We start from the raw sequence: 13,216 nt of genomic DNA, 5'->3' as shown, positions 1-13,216 counted from the left end.
GTGCTCATATAGATCATGTTTAAGCTCTTGCATCATGTACTTTGCACCCATTAATGAAGAACTACATAGAGCTTGTTAAAATTTGGTTTGCATGATTGGTCTCTAGAGTCTAGATATTTTCTGGTTAAGGTGTTTGAACAACAAGGAGACGATGTAAAGTCTTATAATACTCACAATATGTTCATATATGAGTCTTGCTGCACCGTTTTATACTTGAGTTTGCTTCAAACAACCTTGCTAGCCTAGCCTTGTATTGAGAGGAATTCTTCTCGTGCATCCAAATCCTTGAGCCAATAACCATGCCATTTGTGTCCACCATACCTACCTACTACATGGTATTTCTCTTCCATTCCAAAGTACATTACTTGAGTGCTACCTTTAAAATTTCTATCCTTTGTCTTTGCAATATATAGTTCATGGGAAAATAGCCTTAAAAACTATTGTGGTGAAGAATATGTACTTATGTGTCTTATTTCTTAATAAGTTGCTTGTTGAGCGGTAACCATGTTTCGGGGACGCCATCAACTTTTACCTTTGTTGAATATCATGTGAGTTGCTATGCATGTTCGTCTTGTCTGAAGTAAGGGCGATTTTCATGATCAAATGGTTTGAGTATGCATATTGTTAGAGAAGAACATTGGGCCGCTAACTAAAGCCATGACTCATGGTGGAAGTTTCAGCTTTGGACAATTAATCCTCAATCTCTTATGAGAATTTTAACTGTTGTTGAATGCTTATGCATTAAAGAGGAGTCCATTATCTATTGTCTATGTTGTCCCGGTATGGATGTCTAAGTTGAGAATAATCAAAAGCGAGAAATCCAATGCGAGCTTTCTCCTTAGACCTTTGTACGAGCGGCATAGAGGTACCCCTTTGTGACACTTGGTTGAAACATATGTTATGCAATGATAATCCATGTAAATCCAAGCTAATTAGGACAAGGTGCGAGCACTATTGGTATACTATGCATGAGGCTTGCAACTTATAGGATGTCTTATACATAACACATATGATTTATTACTACCGTTGACAAAATTGTTTCTTGTTTTCAAAATGAAAAGCTCTAGCACAAATATAGTAATCCATGCTTCCCTCTGCGAAGGACCAATCTTCTACTTTATTGTTGAGTCAGTTTACCTATTCTTTCTATCTTAGAAGCAAACACTTGTGTCAACTATGTGCATTGATTCTTACATGTTTACTTATTGAACTTGTTATATTACTTTGTGTTGACAATTATCCATGAGATATACATGTTGAAGTTGAAAGCAACCGCTGAAACTTATATCTTCCTTTGTGTTGTTTCAAAGCTTTCTACTAAGAATCTATTGCTTTATTAGTAACTCTTATGCAAGTCTTATTGATGCCTGTCTTGAAAGTACTATTCATGAAAAGTCTTTGCTATATGATTCATTTGTTTACTCATTGTCTTCACCATTGCTTTGAATCACTTCATTCATCTCATATGCTTTACAATAGTATTGATCAAGATTATGATAGCATGTCACTTCAGAAATTATCTTTGTTATCATTTACCTACTCGAGGGCGAGTAGGAACTAAGCTTGGGGATGCTTGATACGTCTCAAACGTATCTATAATTTCTTATGTTCCATGCTACTTTTATGATGATACTCACATGTTTTATACACATTATATGTCATTATTATGCATTTTCCGGCACTAACCTATTGACGAGATGCCGAAGAGCCAGTTGTTGTTTTCTGCTGTTTTTGGTTTCAGCAATCCTACAAAGGAAATATTCTCGGAATTGGACGAAATCAACGCCCAGGGTATTATTTTTCCACGAAGCTTCCAGAAGACCGAGGGAGATACGAAGTGGGGCCACGAGGCGACGCCACACTAGGGCGGCGCGGCCCTGGCCCTGGCCGCACGGCCCTAGCGTGTGGGCCCCTCGTGATGCCCCCGACTCTGCCCTTCCGCCTACTTAAAACCTTCGTCGCGAATACCCCAGTACTGAGAGCCACGATACGGAAAACCTTCCAGAGACACCGCCGCCGCCAATCCCATCTCGGGGGATTCAGGAGATCGCCTCCGGCACCCTGCCGGAGAGGGGAATCATCTCCCGGAGGTCTCTTCATCACCATGATCGCCTCCGGATCGATGTGTGAGCAGTTCACCCCTGGACTATGGGTCCATAGCAGTAGCTAGATGGTTGTCTTCTCCTCATTGTGCTATCATGTTAGATCTTGTGAGCTGCCTATCATGATCAAGATCATCTATTTGTAATCCTACATGCTGTGTTTGTTGGGATCCGATGAATATTGAATACTATGTCAAGTTGATTATCAATCTATCATATATGTTGTTTATGTTCTTGCATGCTCTCCGTTGCTAGTAGAGGCTCTGGCCAAGTTGATACTTGTAACTCCAAGAGGGAGTATTTATGCTCAATAGTGGGTTCATGCCTCCATTGAATCTGGGGGAGTGACAGCAACCTCTAAGGTTGTGGATGTGCTGTTGCCACTAGGGATAAAACATCAATGCTTTGTCTAAGGATATTTGTGTTGATTACATTACGCACCATACTTAATGCAATTGTCCGTTGTTGCAACTTAATACCGGAAGGGGTTCGGATGATAACCCGAAGGTGGACTTTTTAGGCATAGATGCATGCCGGATAGCGGTCTATGTACTTTGTCGTAATGCCCTGATTAAATCTCATAGTACTCATCATGATATATGTATGTGCATTGTTATGCCTTCTTTATTTGTCAATTTCCCAACTGTAATTTGTTCACCCAACATGCCGTTTATCTTATGGGAGAGACACCACTAGTGAACTATGGACCCCGGTCCATTCTTTACATCTGAAATACAATCTACTGCAATTGTTCTTTACTGTTCTTGGCAAACAAACATCATCATCCACACTATACATCTAATCCTTTGTTTACAGACAAGCCGGTGAGATTGACAACCTCACCGTTACGTTGGGGCAAAGTACTTTGATTGAGTTGTGCAGGTTCCACGTTGGCGCCGGAATCCCCGGTGTTGCGCCGCACTACACTCCGCCACCAACAACCTTCACGTGTTCCTTGACTCCTACTGGTTCGATAACCTTGGTTTCTTACTGAGGGAAAACTTGCTGATGTACGCATCACACCTTCCTCTTGGGGTTCCCAACGGACGTGTGTCTCACGTGCTATCACATGCCAAGTATGTTTTCCTGTTAATCATATTGCCCAATCTCTCTTAGGAACCTAACTTTTCTTAAAATCTCGGGACGAGATTTGTTTAAGGGGGAAGGGTTTGTAACATCCCAATTTTTCAAACAAAGAAGAAAATGAATTTCCTTTATCCAAAAATGAGAACCAACAAAAACTTTTCTTATGTATGAGCTATGCATAGTGCTCATACCTAATACTTGTGTGATTTCCATGATGGTTGGTTTGTTACCTTGAACATACTTCCAAAACCCTAAAACCCTAACCATCTCAAAAACCAAAGTGGATCAAATATGAAGAAACTAACATAAAATAAAAAGACACATGTGGGCATATAGCCCTAATATGTAAATCTTGACCCCTACCATTATTACTTTACTAAATGGTGGTGAACCATTGTAAACCCCACTAAACCCTAAACCTCACCCCTCTTATCACATCCATTTAAAAAGCAAAATAAAAAGAGATGATATTAAATAAGAAAAAGGCCTATGTAAGCCTATGGCTATAATTGCAAACAATGAATTTTGCCATGGCTACCTTGTGTAGATGAGTTGAAAGACCTCAACAAACCTAACCTAGTACTTACCAACTAATCCAAGTGAGAAACAAAAATAAAACAAACATATGCATAGAGGCATGTGTGGCACTTAGCCATAATATCAATTCTTGACCTAGGCACCCACACTTTCCCCAAATAGTTTGAACCCTTTACCCAACTCAATCTAACACTAAATAAACCTTACACATGCCTAAGTGAAGCAAAGAAAAATAAAAGAATAAAGGTTAGAAAATCACAAAACCCTCACATATGGTTTATGCCATTTTTACAAATCTTTGACCTAGACCAATTTGGCTTTCACCATTAGTTGTATTATGTTACTAAACACTTACTAACACTTTTGGAATCAAAGAACCTCAAATCAAATCAAATTTGAACTCAATTTGTGATCACATGCACTAATGGTCAAATCTACCATTTTTAGTCTGATCACTACTTTGAGCCACTGGATTTGGAGATTTTCAAACCAAACAATTCCAATTTTTTGCACCTCATCCAAGTACACATAAAGGTGAACAACTTTTGTAAAGACCCCCATATCAAATTCATCTTGGATCAAAAACTATGCTCAGGAAAAGTTGGGACTTTTTAACAACTTCAACATCACCCCACTTTGCAATTTTTGCTTTTCTTTTTATTTTGAAATTCCACCACCACCATTGTGTGTCTCTGGTCTTTTGCAACCAATCCAACCAACCCAATTTCAAATTTTGGAATTGCATTGCATAGAACAAATTTGACAAAGAATTGAAATTCAAATCTAACCTCAAATCCAAATCACTATTTCAAATAGTGTTGGCCCAACCCTACTCCACCACTGGGCTCCTACATGTTCCCTGGTCCCCTCTCAAGCAAACCATGGCATAGCAAACCTAGAAAGAGAGCCACAAATGGCATAGACATGGCCATGCCGGCCATGTTCCACATGGCCACCCTCCCCTCTCTCCTCTCACCTCCACACCCTGCCACCTTGCCCCTATGCTCCACCTTGCTCCCCTAAGCATGCTAGCACCCGTCATTGCCGGAGAAAAGCACCACACGCGCCAGACATGGACGCGCCCGTGGCGCCCAGACCATGTCGTTCACGGCGTGGGCACGCACACGGACACGCCACGGCCACCCGTCGCCCCGACGAGCTGCGCAGCCCCTGGCCCCCCTCTCTGCACGTTCAGCATCCTCGTCGCACCCGCAGTCTGCCAGACACGCGCCCGTGCCCTCGCGTAGGCTGTCGCCGTCGACAACCTCACCGCTTCTCCGCCGCCGTGCCGCACGGCATTGCACGTGCAAGCACGAACCCGACCACCCCCTTCCTCGCTAGCACGCTCCCTAGCTTCGCCTCGACATCACCTACCTAGCCCTGCCCTCGCTTAGCTCCCTATGCCGCCGTAATCGCCGCGCCATGGTCGCCCTCGCCAGCACCCCACGGCCACCTCTCGAAGCTATAAAAGGAGAACTCCTCCTCCTCAATTCGGCACACCAATCGACTTCCCTCCTCTCTCTGAGCCTCCTCGCACCCTCTCCACTCGACATTGCCCAGCAACGCCGCCCAATTCCACCCTCACTACCCGTGCTCCTCCGCAGAAGCTCGCCGGAGCTAGACGCCACCCTTGGACTTGCCGTTTGTTCGAGAAGCTCCGCCGTCGTCTGCAACGTCGCCCTGCACCAACGCCGTCGATCGCCGGAGCCCAGGATCGCCGCCGACCCCCTTCCTCCGCCGTGCCAGTACCTCCCCTCTCGTCGACGTAGACGATGCATGTGAGCCGACGATCCTTGCTCTAATCGTGTGTCCGAGAATGATCGGTACCGTTTCGGGAATTATGAGGCGCTGACAGGCATGCCCCACCTGTCAGGTGGCCTGCTGCGCGAGAAGCGCTGTTGGGCCAGCCCAACTCCCCTCTCTCCCCTTCGGCCCGTTTAATTTTCCCGCCTAAGCCCAACATTTGAATTTGCTTTTCCAGTTTAATTCAAAATTCTATATTGATGCCCTATTCAAATTTGAATAAAACCAAATCTACCAAACCAAATTTGATGAACTTTATATTGTTGGAAAGCTTATGAAAAGCTCTATCCAACCAAACTGGTTTCACACCAAAATGTTTCGTAGAATTAATGTGACAAAAATAACAAGTCAGAAGCTTTTTCAACTTCAAACAATTATTAAAAACCAACCAAAAATGCTATTGAGTTGATTTCAACTCTCATAGATCACATTTCACATGCTTTAATTGATTATGCAAAAATATGGCATGGTTACTTTGTGTGATCATGGCCTAGTTTAAAGAAAAGACTCTATGGCTATTTTAGTTGATATTGTCCAAAACTATAAAATAAATCATATGAGGTGTTTGCCCTCATTTAAATCTTGTCCCAAGTAACTTAGTATGAGTTAGTACCTCTGGTTTACAAAATCTCATATTGAGTTAGTTGGTGATATTAAATCATGATGATGGTAGTGTTAAATTGCATGAGGTGCTCTACCTCATTTAAATCATTTTCTCAAATGATGATTAGGAAGGGTTGACCTTGGTCAACATGGATTCATGGGTTATTCATTTGAGGAGATTAAATCTTAACAAGATTCAATGAGAGGAAATTATTTCCTCCAATACCTAAATAGAAACCCTAAGTCAAGTTGGTAATGAGAGGAAATTATTTTTCTCTTATGAAGAAAACAAGGTCAACCAACATTTTTGTAAGTGTGGAATGATAGATTAGTTTGTGTGAACCTTGAGTGTGCTTAGAATAGCTCCTCAGCTTGTTTGGTGATTGTTACCTCATATCCGTTTTTAGACGCTAGCACCGAAGAGTACCAGGAGGAGGAGGTCTACCATCAAGAGGAGGAAGACCACTTTGACCTGTACACCAACCAAGACAAGCTAATATTCTTACAAGTGCAAAGCTCTCTTGAGCCAAGGCACCATTCCATTTTACCTTATGCTCAATGATCCTATCCCAAGTTTATACATTGCAAGTTTTTACTTTGTTTATTTAAAGCTTACTTTTATAGTTAACTTTGGACTAAGTATACAGTAGAGAAAGAGTATCAAACTTAGCCTAAAAAGCTTATGAGTTAAGTAGCACCCCTCATGACTAGTTGCTAGTGCTAACAAATAAAATTGACTACTCTAGATGGGAACTTGTGAAGTGAAGTGACTTTGAAAACCTAGGAATGATGAATCATTCTATTGAAATATTTTGAAGGTGAATGTGACTTGTGAAGGACTTGGTGAAATTTGATAAAACTGACGGTTGGTTTGAATGCGATACCTTTCCAATATTTGAGTACCCCCACAATACCTGATTATGGGTAGGGCTTAACTGGAAGTTTATGCATCTTAGTATGGGTTCCCTCTGAACAAGCTTCATAGGGGTTATGCCGAGGCTTCCTCCGTTGAAAGTGATATGATGTGAAATGAGGTGAATTGTCTGGCCCAAGCCTCGTGCGGCTCCTGTGCCGACGGTTTGTCTTCACTGGGAGGCCAAGCTCATGGGGAGAGGTACCTATACTAGGGTATGTAAGTGAAAGGTTATGGTTGATGATCCGTGTACTGAGTTACGATGATTATGGGCTATCCCTGACGGATGTAATCAAATGTTGTGGCACAAGTGTGCAACCTCTGCAGAGTGTAAATCTATTCGAATAGCCGTGTCCACGGTTACGGACGGTTGGAAAGGCCATACTGTTACCGTTGTCAGATTTTCTTAAAAATGGTTGATGAATTGAAAGGTGACTGGACTTGAATCACAACTAAGTTGTGAGAATGACACTAATGTTCCCACTTGAGTTAGTTAGCATATGAAATAGTCTTTTATCAAATGCTTGTGAACTAAAATTGGCTTTATGCAAAATAAACTAGAGCTTAGCACCCCCTTATTAGAATTGATAGTACTTACACTAGTATTAGTTTGCGAGTACTTTAAAGTACTCACGGCTGTGTCCCTGGCTATTCAAATGGCCAGACTATGAAGAAGAGCAGCAGTACTAGGAGGACGGACAGCAAGACGTCTACGACAACTAGGGAATCTTCTGACGTCAGACGTTGGCCTGTGGATTTGATAGTCCACTGATGACCCACAAGTATAGGGGGTGTATCGTAGTACTTTCGATAAATAAGAGTGTCGAACCCAACGAGGAGCAGAAGGTGTTGACAAGCAGTTTTGATGAAGGATTCACTGTAAATGCTCACAGACAAGTATTCAGGGGGTTTTGATGTAACAGATGAATAAAGTACAAGTAAGTAAAATGCGATAGAAATAATTGCAGCGAGTGGCCCAATCCTTTTTAGCACAAAGGACAAGCCGGTTTGTTTACTTATAATGACCAAACGTTCTTGAGTACACACGGAATTTTAGTCTAGTGCTTTCGCTACATGCAGCTGATTAATCTTCATTGTTTTGATAAGTGTTGTGTGGGTGAACCTATGCTAATGTACCGCCCTTCCTAGGACTAATACATACTTGTGATTATACCCCTTGCAAGCATCCGCAACTACAAGAAAGTAATTAAGATAAATCTATCCACGACCTTAAACTCGAGATCCTCGCGATCCCTCCTGCATCGATATACCAACGGGGGTTTAGGTTTCTGTCACTCCGGCAACCCCACAATTGGCAAACGAGTACAAGATGCATTCCCCTAGGCCCATAAAGGTGAAGTGTCGTGTAGTCGACGTTCACACGACACCACTAGAAGAATGACACCACAACTTAAATATCATAACATTGAATATTACTCAACCATAATTCACTACTAACATTTAGACTTCACCCATGTCCTCAAGAACTAAACGAACTACTCACGAGACATCATATGGAACATGATCGAGGTGATATGATGATGAATAACAATCTGAACATAAACCTTGGTTCAATGGTTTCACTCAATAGCATCAATAACAAGTAGAAATCGATCACGGGAGAGTTTCCCCTATCAAACAATCAAGATCAAACCCAAATTGCTACAGCGGTGACGATGTCCAGCGGTGGAGACGGCGGTGATGATGGTGGAGATGATGATGATGGTGATGGAGATGATGTCCAGCTCGATGGCGGTGACGATGGCGTCGATTTCCCCTCCGGGAGGGAATTTCCCCGGCGGATTCCCGCCGGCCGGAGAGCTCTTTTCTCTCGGTGTTCTCCGCCCCGCAGAGGCGGCCGTAACCTTTCGTGAGGATCCCTCTCGTGGCTTAGGTCTTCGGGACGAAGGGTTTCGCGAAGAAAAGGAGGCGAAAGGGGCTGTGGGGCCCCCACACCACAAGGTGGCGCGGCCGGGCCATGGGCCGCGCCGCCCTATGGTCCGGGCCCACCTTGGGTCCAGCTCGGCTCCCCCTTCCGGCTTCCTTCGTCATCCGGAAAATAGGATTTTTGGTGAAATTTCCTTCCACAGCTTGATCTTCCGAAATATTGCATCCCGGCGGTGCTTTTTCCAGCAGAATCTCGGCTCCGGTGCGCGATCTCCAAATAATCATGAAACATGCAAAATAGATGAAATAACATAAGTATTGTGTCCCAATATGAAATATATCAATGAATAACAACAAATTATGATATAAAATAGTGATGCAAATTGGACGTATCAACTCTCCCCAAGCTTAGACTTCGCTTGTCCCCAAGCGAAACTGAACTCGGTAAACAGGACCACATGTTTATGGAGTGAAGAGTCGATAAATAAAATACGGACAAGAAGCATCATATTCATTCACACAAGACATTATAGTAAACAACTTCCTCATATAACTCAAGTTGAAACAAGTATAAGGTAATCACAAATAAAGGTGCATAAGAAATCATAATTGGTGATGGCAAACTTTGTTCTTGGTCAGAGAACATTTAACAGATTATACTTATCTATTGAGCAGCGCTCTCATATTAAAAGCTTATGGTAAACTTGCATACTCAATCATATTAATCATTGATGACTTTCAAAGCTATATTCATTCAGGTAAAACTTGTACTAAACAAGAAAGAGTAAATACATGATGAAGCAAATCACAATATAATAGTTTGATCACAACAACTCAAATGCTTGCTTTAGATGGAGGGAAATAGGTTTACTGACTCAACATAAAGTAAAAGACAGGCCCTTCGCAGAGGGAAAGCAGGGATTAAATCATGTGCTAGAGCTTTTTTCAGCTTTGAAATCATATAAAGAGAATAAAAGTAAAGTTTTGAGAGGTGTTTGTCGTTGTCAACGACCGGTAGCGGGTACTCTAACCCCCTTGCCAAACAGACCTCCAAAGAGCGGCTCCCATGAAGGATGTTATCTCTACCAAGCAAGGTAGATCATCCCTCTTCTCTTTTGTTTACACATGTACTTTAGTTTATTTAAGGATGACACTCCCCCAACCTTTGCTTACACAAGCCATGGCTAACCGAATCCTCGGGTTCCTTCCAACAATCTCATACCATGGAGGAGTGTCTATTGCAAAATTAAGTTGCTTACTGATGAATCAGGGCAAAACATGTGAAGAGAATTATTAATGAAAGTTGATTAATTGGGGCTGGGAACCCCGTTGCCAGCTCTTATTGCAAAATTATAGGATAAGTGGATGAAACCACTAGTCCATTAGTGGAAGCTGCCTAACAAGACTGAAAGATAAAACACCACATACTTCCTCATGAGCTATAAAACATTGACACAAATAAAGAGTAATAAGTTTTGAATTGTTTAAAGGTAGCACATGAAGTATTTACTTGGAATGGAAGAAAATACCATGCAGTAGGTAGATATGGTGGACACAAGTGGCATAGGTTTGGGCTAAGGTTTGGATGCACGAGAAGTATTCCCTCTCAGTACAGGTCTTTGGCTAGCAAGGTTAAATAGCAAGCATAGGAGTTGAGGGAAACAAACAAATATACATGTGATAGAAACAATCATGCATCTTACTTGTAAGTACAAACAATCTTAACTTCATATTAATAAGCTATGAGCTAACAAAAAAGGAAGACAATGAAACAACTATATGTATTTCTCTTTTCTGCTTAAACCTCAAGGTGTTGTTGCTATTGACCAATGCTAAGTTTGCCAAAACCAAATAGATTTACTCAATGCTCCCAAAGTGGTACCAATACTAAAATCAAGATCAATCATATAGTAGAAATTGCAAACTAAAATAAGGTGTGCAATATGTAAATGATAAGACTTCTCATTAATATTCCATAACGATAACTCACACCAAGGGATACATAGATAAACTAAAGGAGAGATACTTCCACACTGCAACCGTTTTATACGATAACTTCCCTACTCATGATATGACACTACTTGATAGTAAAAAGTAAAAGGTAGTGATGATGTGATACCGCGGCACTCCCCCAAGCTTGGAACAAACCAAGGGGATGCCAATACCGATGATGGATTACTCCTTTGGCGATGGTGGTGATGAATTCCTCATGCGCTTCTTACAGATCTCTTTCAGCTTCAGCTTCTCAGCTTGGCAAATCTGCACTAAGTCTCGAAGAGATTCATTGTTATCTGAAGTCGGCGATGGCGAACCTGTGACGGGCATCAAGTAATATCCCAGCATTCTACGGAGTCGGTAATTCTCCTCCCCGAGTATCTCCACTTCTCTTCTTAGAGCCCGGTATTGACCACAAAACTCATCGGTAGTCCGTAGAGCTTCTTCCAAAGACAGGGAAAGAGTCGAGGCCAAGAGCAGGGGGTAAGGGTCCCCGCAAGTTATGAGAGAAAGAACGTCGAGTATCAACATATCCCACCAAGACTTGCTTACTCCCAACAGCTTGTTGCTCTTGTTTTGACGACACCCTTTTCACTTCTTCCTTCGAAGGCCCTTTGCCCTTGTTGTCGGAGGCCATGGTGCTCCTAGATTGAAAATAGATCCTGGCAGAAACAGCTCGAAACAAAACACGTCGAGAAAACGATATACGGACCTCCAGGGGTCCGGGGGATTATATAATAAAAAATTTCGGAACAAACGGAAAGTACCAGGTCGAACCAGAGTCGGAAAGGGGCGACGAGGCGGTGCCCTCATAGGGCGGCGCGGGCCCAGGCCAGGCCGCGCCGGCCTATGGTGGCACGCCCTCGTGCGTCCTTTCCACTCCGTTTCGATCTCGTAATTTTTCATATTTTCCAAAAACAGCAAAAACATTGTTCGGAAAGTAAATCGCGAACTTTTCATTACCAGCACTGTTACCTATTCAAAGTCGAGTTCGGCGGACTCGTCAATTTGTCCTTTGATGAAAGCCTCCGGTGTTTCCACTTGAATAATATCAACATCAACATTATAAGAATCACCTGAGATATAATGCTTGAGTCTTTGTCCATTCACCACTTGCGTAGCATTGCCTTGGAGAGAGCTAATTTTAATTGGTCCTGAACGATACACCTCCACAACAACATATGGTCCTTCCCATTTCGAGAGTAATTTCCTGATGGCGTGTATTTCACACGTTCGTTGGGCAACCCCAAGAGGAAGGTATGATGCGCACAGCAGCAAGTTTTCCCTCAGAAAGAAACCAAGGTTTATCGAACCAGGAGGAGCCAAGAAGCACGTTGAAGGTTGATGGCGGCGGGATGTAGTGCGGCGCAACACCAGAGATTCCGGCGCCAACGTGGAACCCGCACAACACAACCAAAGTACTTTGCCCCAACGAAACAGTTGAGGTTGTCAATCTCACCGGCTTGCTGTAACAAAGGGTTAACCGTATTGTGTGGAAGATGATTGTTTGCGAGAGAAAATAGTAAAACAAGTATTGCAAGCAGATTTGTATTTCAAGTATTAAAGAATGGACCGGGGTCCACAGTTCACTAGAGGTGTCTCTCCCATAAGATAAAAGCATGTTGGGTGAACAAATTACAGCTCGGGCAATTGACAAATAGAGAGGGCATAACAATGCACATACATGACATGATAAGTATAGTGAGATTTAATTGGGCATTACGACAAAGTACATAGACCGCCATCCAACCGCATCTATGCCTAAAAAGTCCACCTTCGAGTTATCATCCGAACCCCTCCAGATATTAAGTTGCTAACAACGAGACAATTGCATTAAGTATGGTGCGTAATGTAATCAACAACTACATCCTCGGACATAGCGCCAATGTTTTATCCCTAGTGGCAACAAGCACAACACAACCTTAGAACTTTCTCGTCATCGTCCTGTGTGTCAATGTGCATGAACCCACTATCGAGCATAAGTACTCCCTCTTGGAGTTAAAAGTAAAAACTTGGCCGCGAGCCTCTACTAGAAACGGAGAGCATGCAAGATCATAAACAACACATGTATAATAACTTGATAATTAACATGACATAGTATTCTCTATCCATCGGATCCCGACAAACACAACATATAGAATTACAGATAGATGATCTTGATCATGTTAGGCAGCTCACAAGATCCAACAATGAAGCATAATGAGGAGAAGACAACCATCTAGCTACCGCTATGGACCCATAGTCCAGGGGTGAACTACTCACTCATCACTCCGGAGGCGACCATGGCGGT

Source organism: Lolium rigidum, chromosome 2 (genome assembly GCF_022539505.1).
Source record: "Lolium rigidum isolate FL_2022 chromosome 2, APGP_CSIRO_Lrig_0.1, whole genome shotgun sequence".
Classification (NCBI taxonomy): Eukaryota; Viridiplantae; Streptophyta; class Magnoliopsida; order Poales; family Poaceae; genus Lolium; species Lolium rigidum.
The sequence above is the reverse complement of the archived record's forward strand: the minus strand, read 5'-3'. Positions refer to the sequence as shown.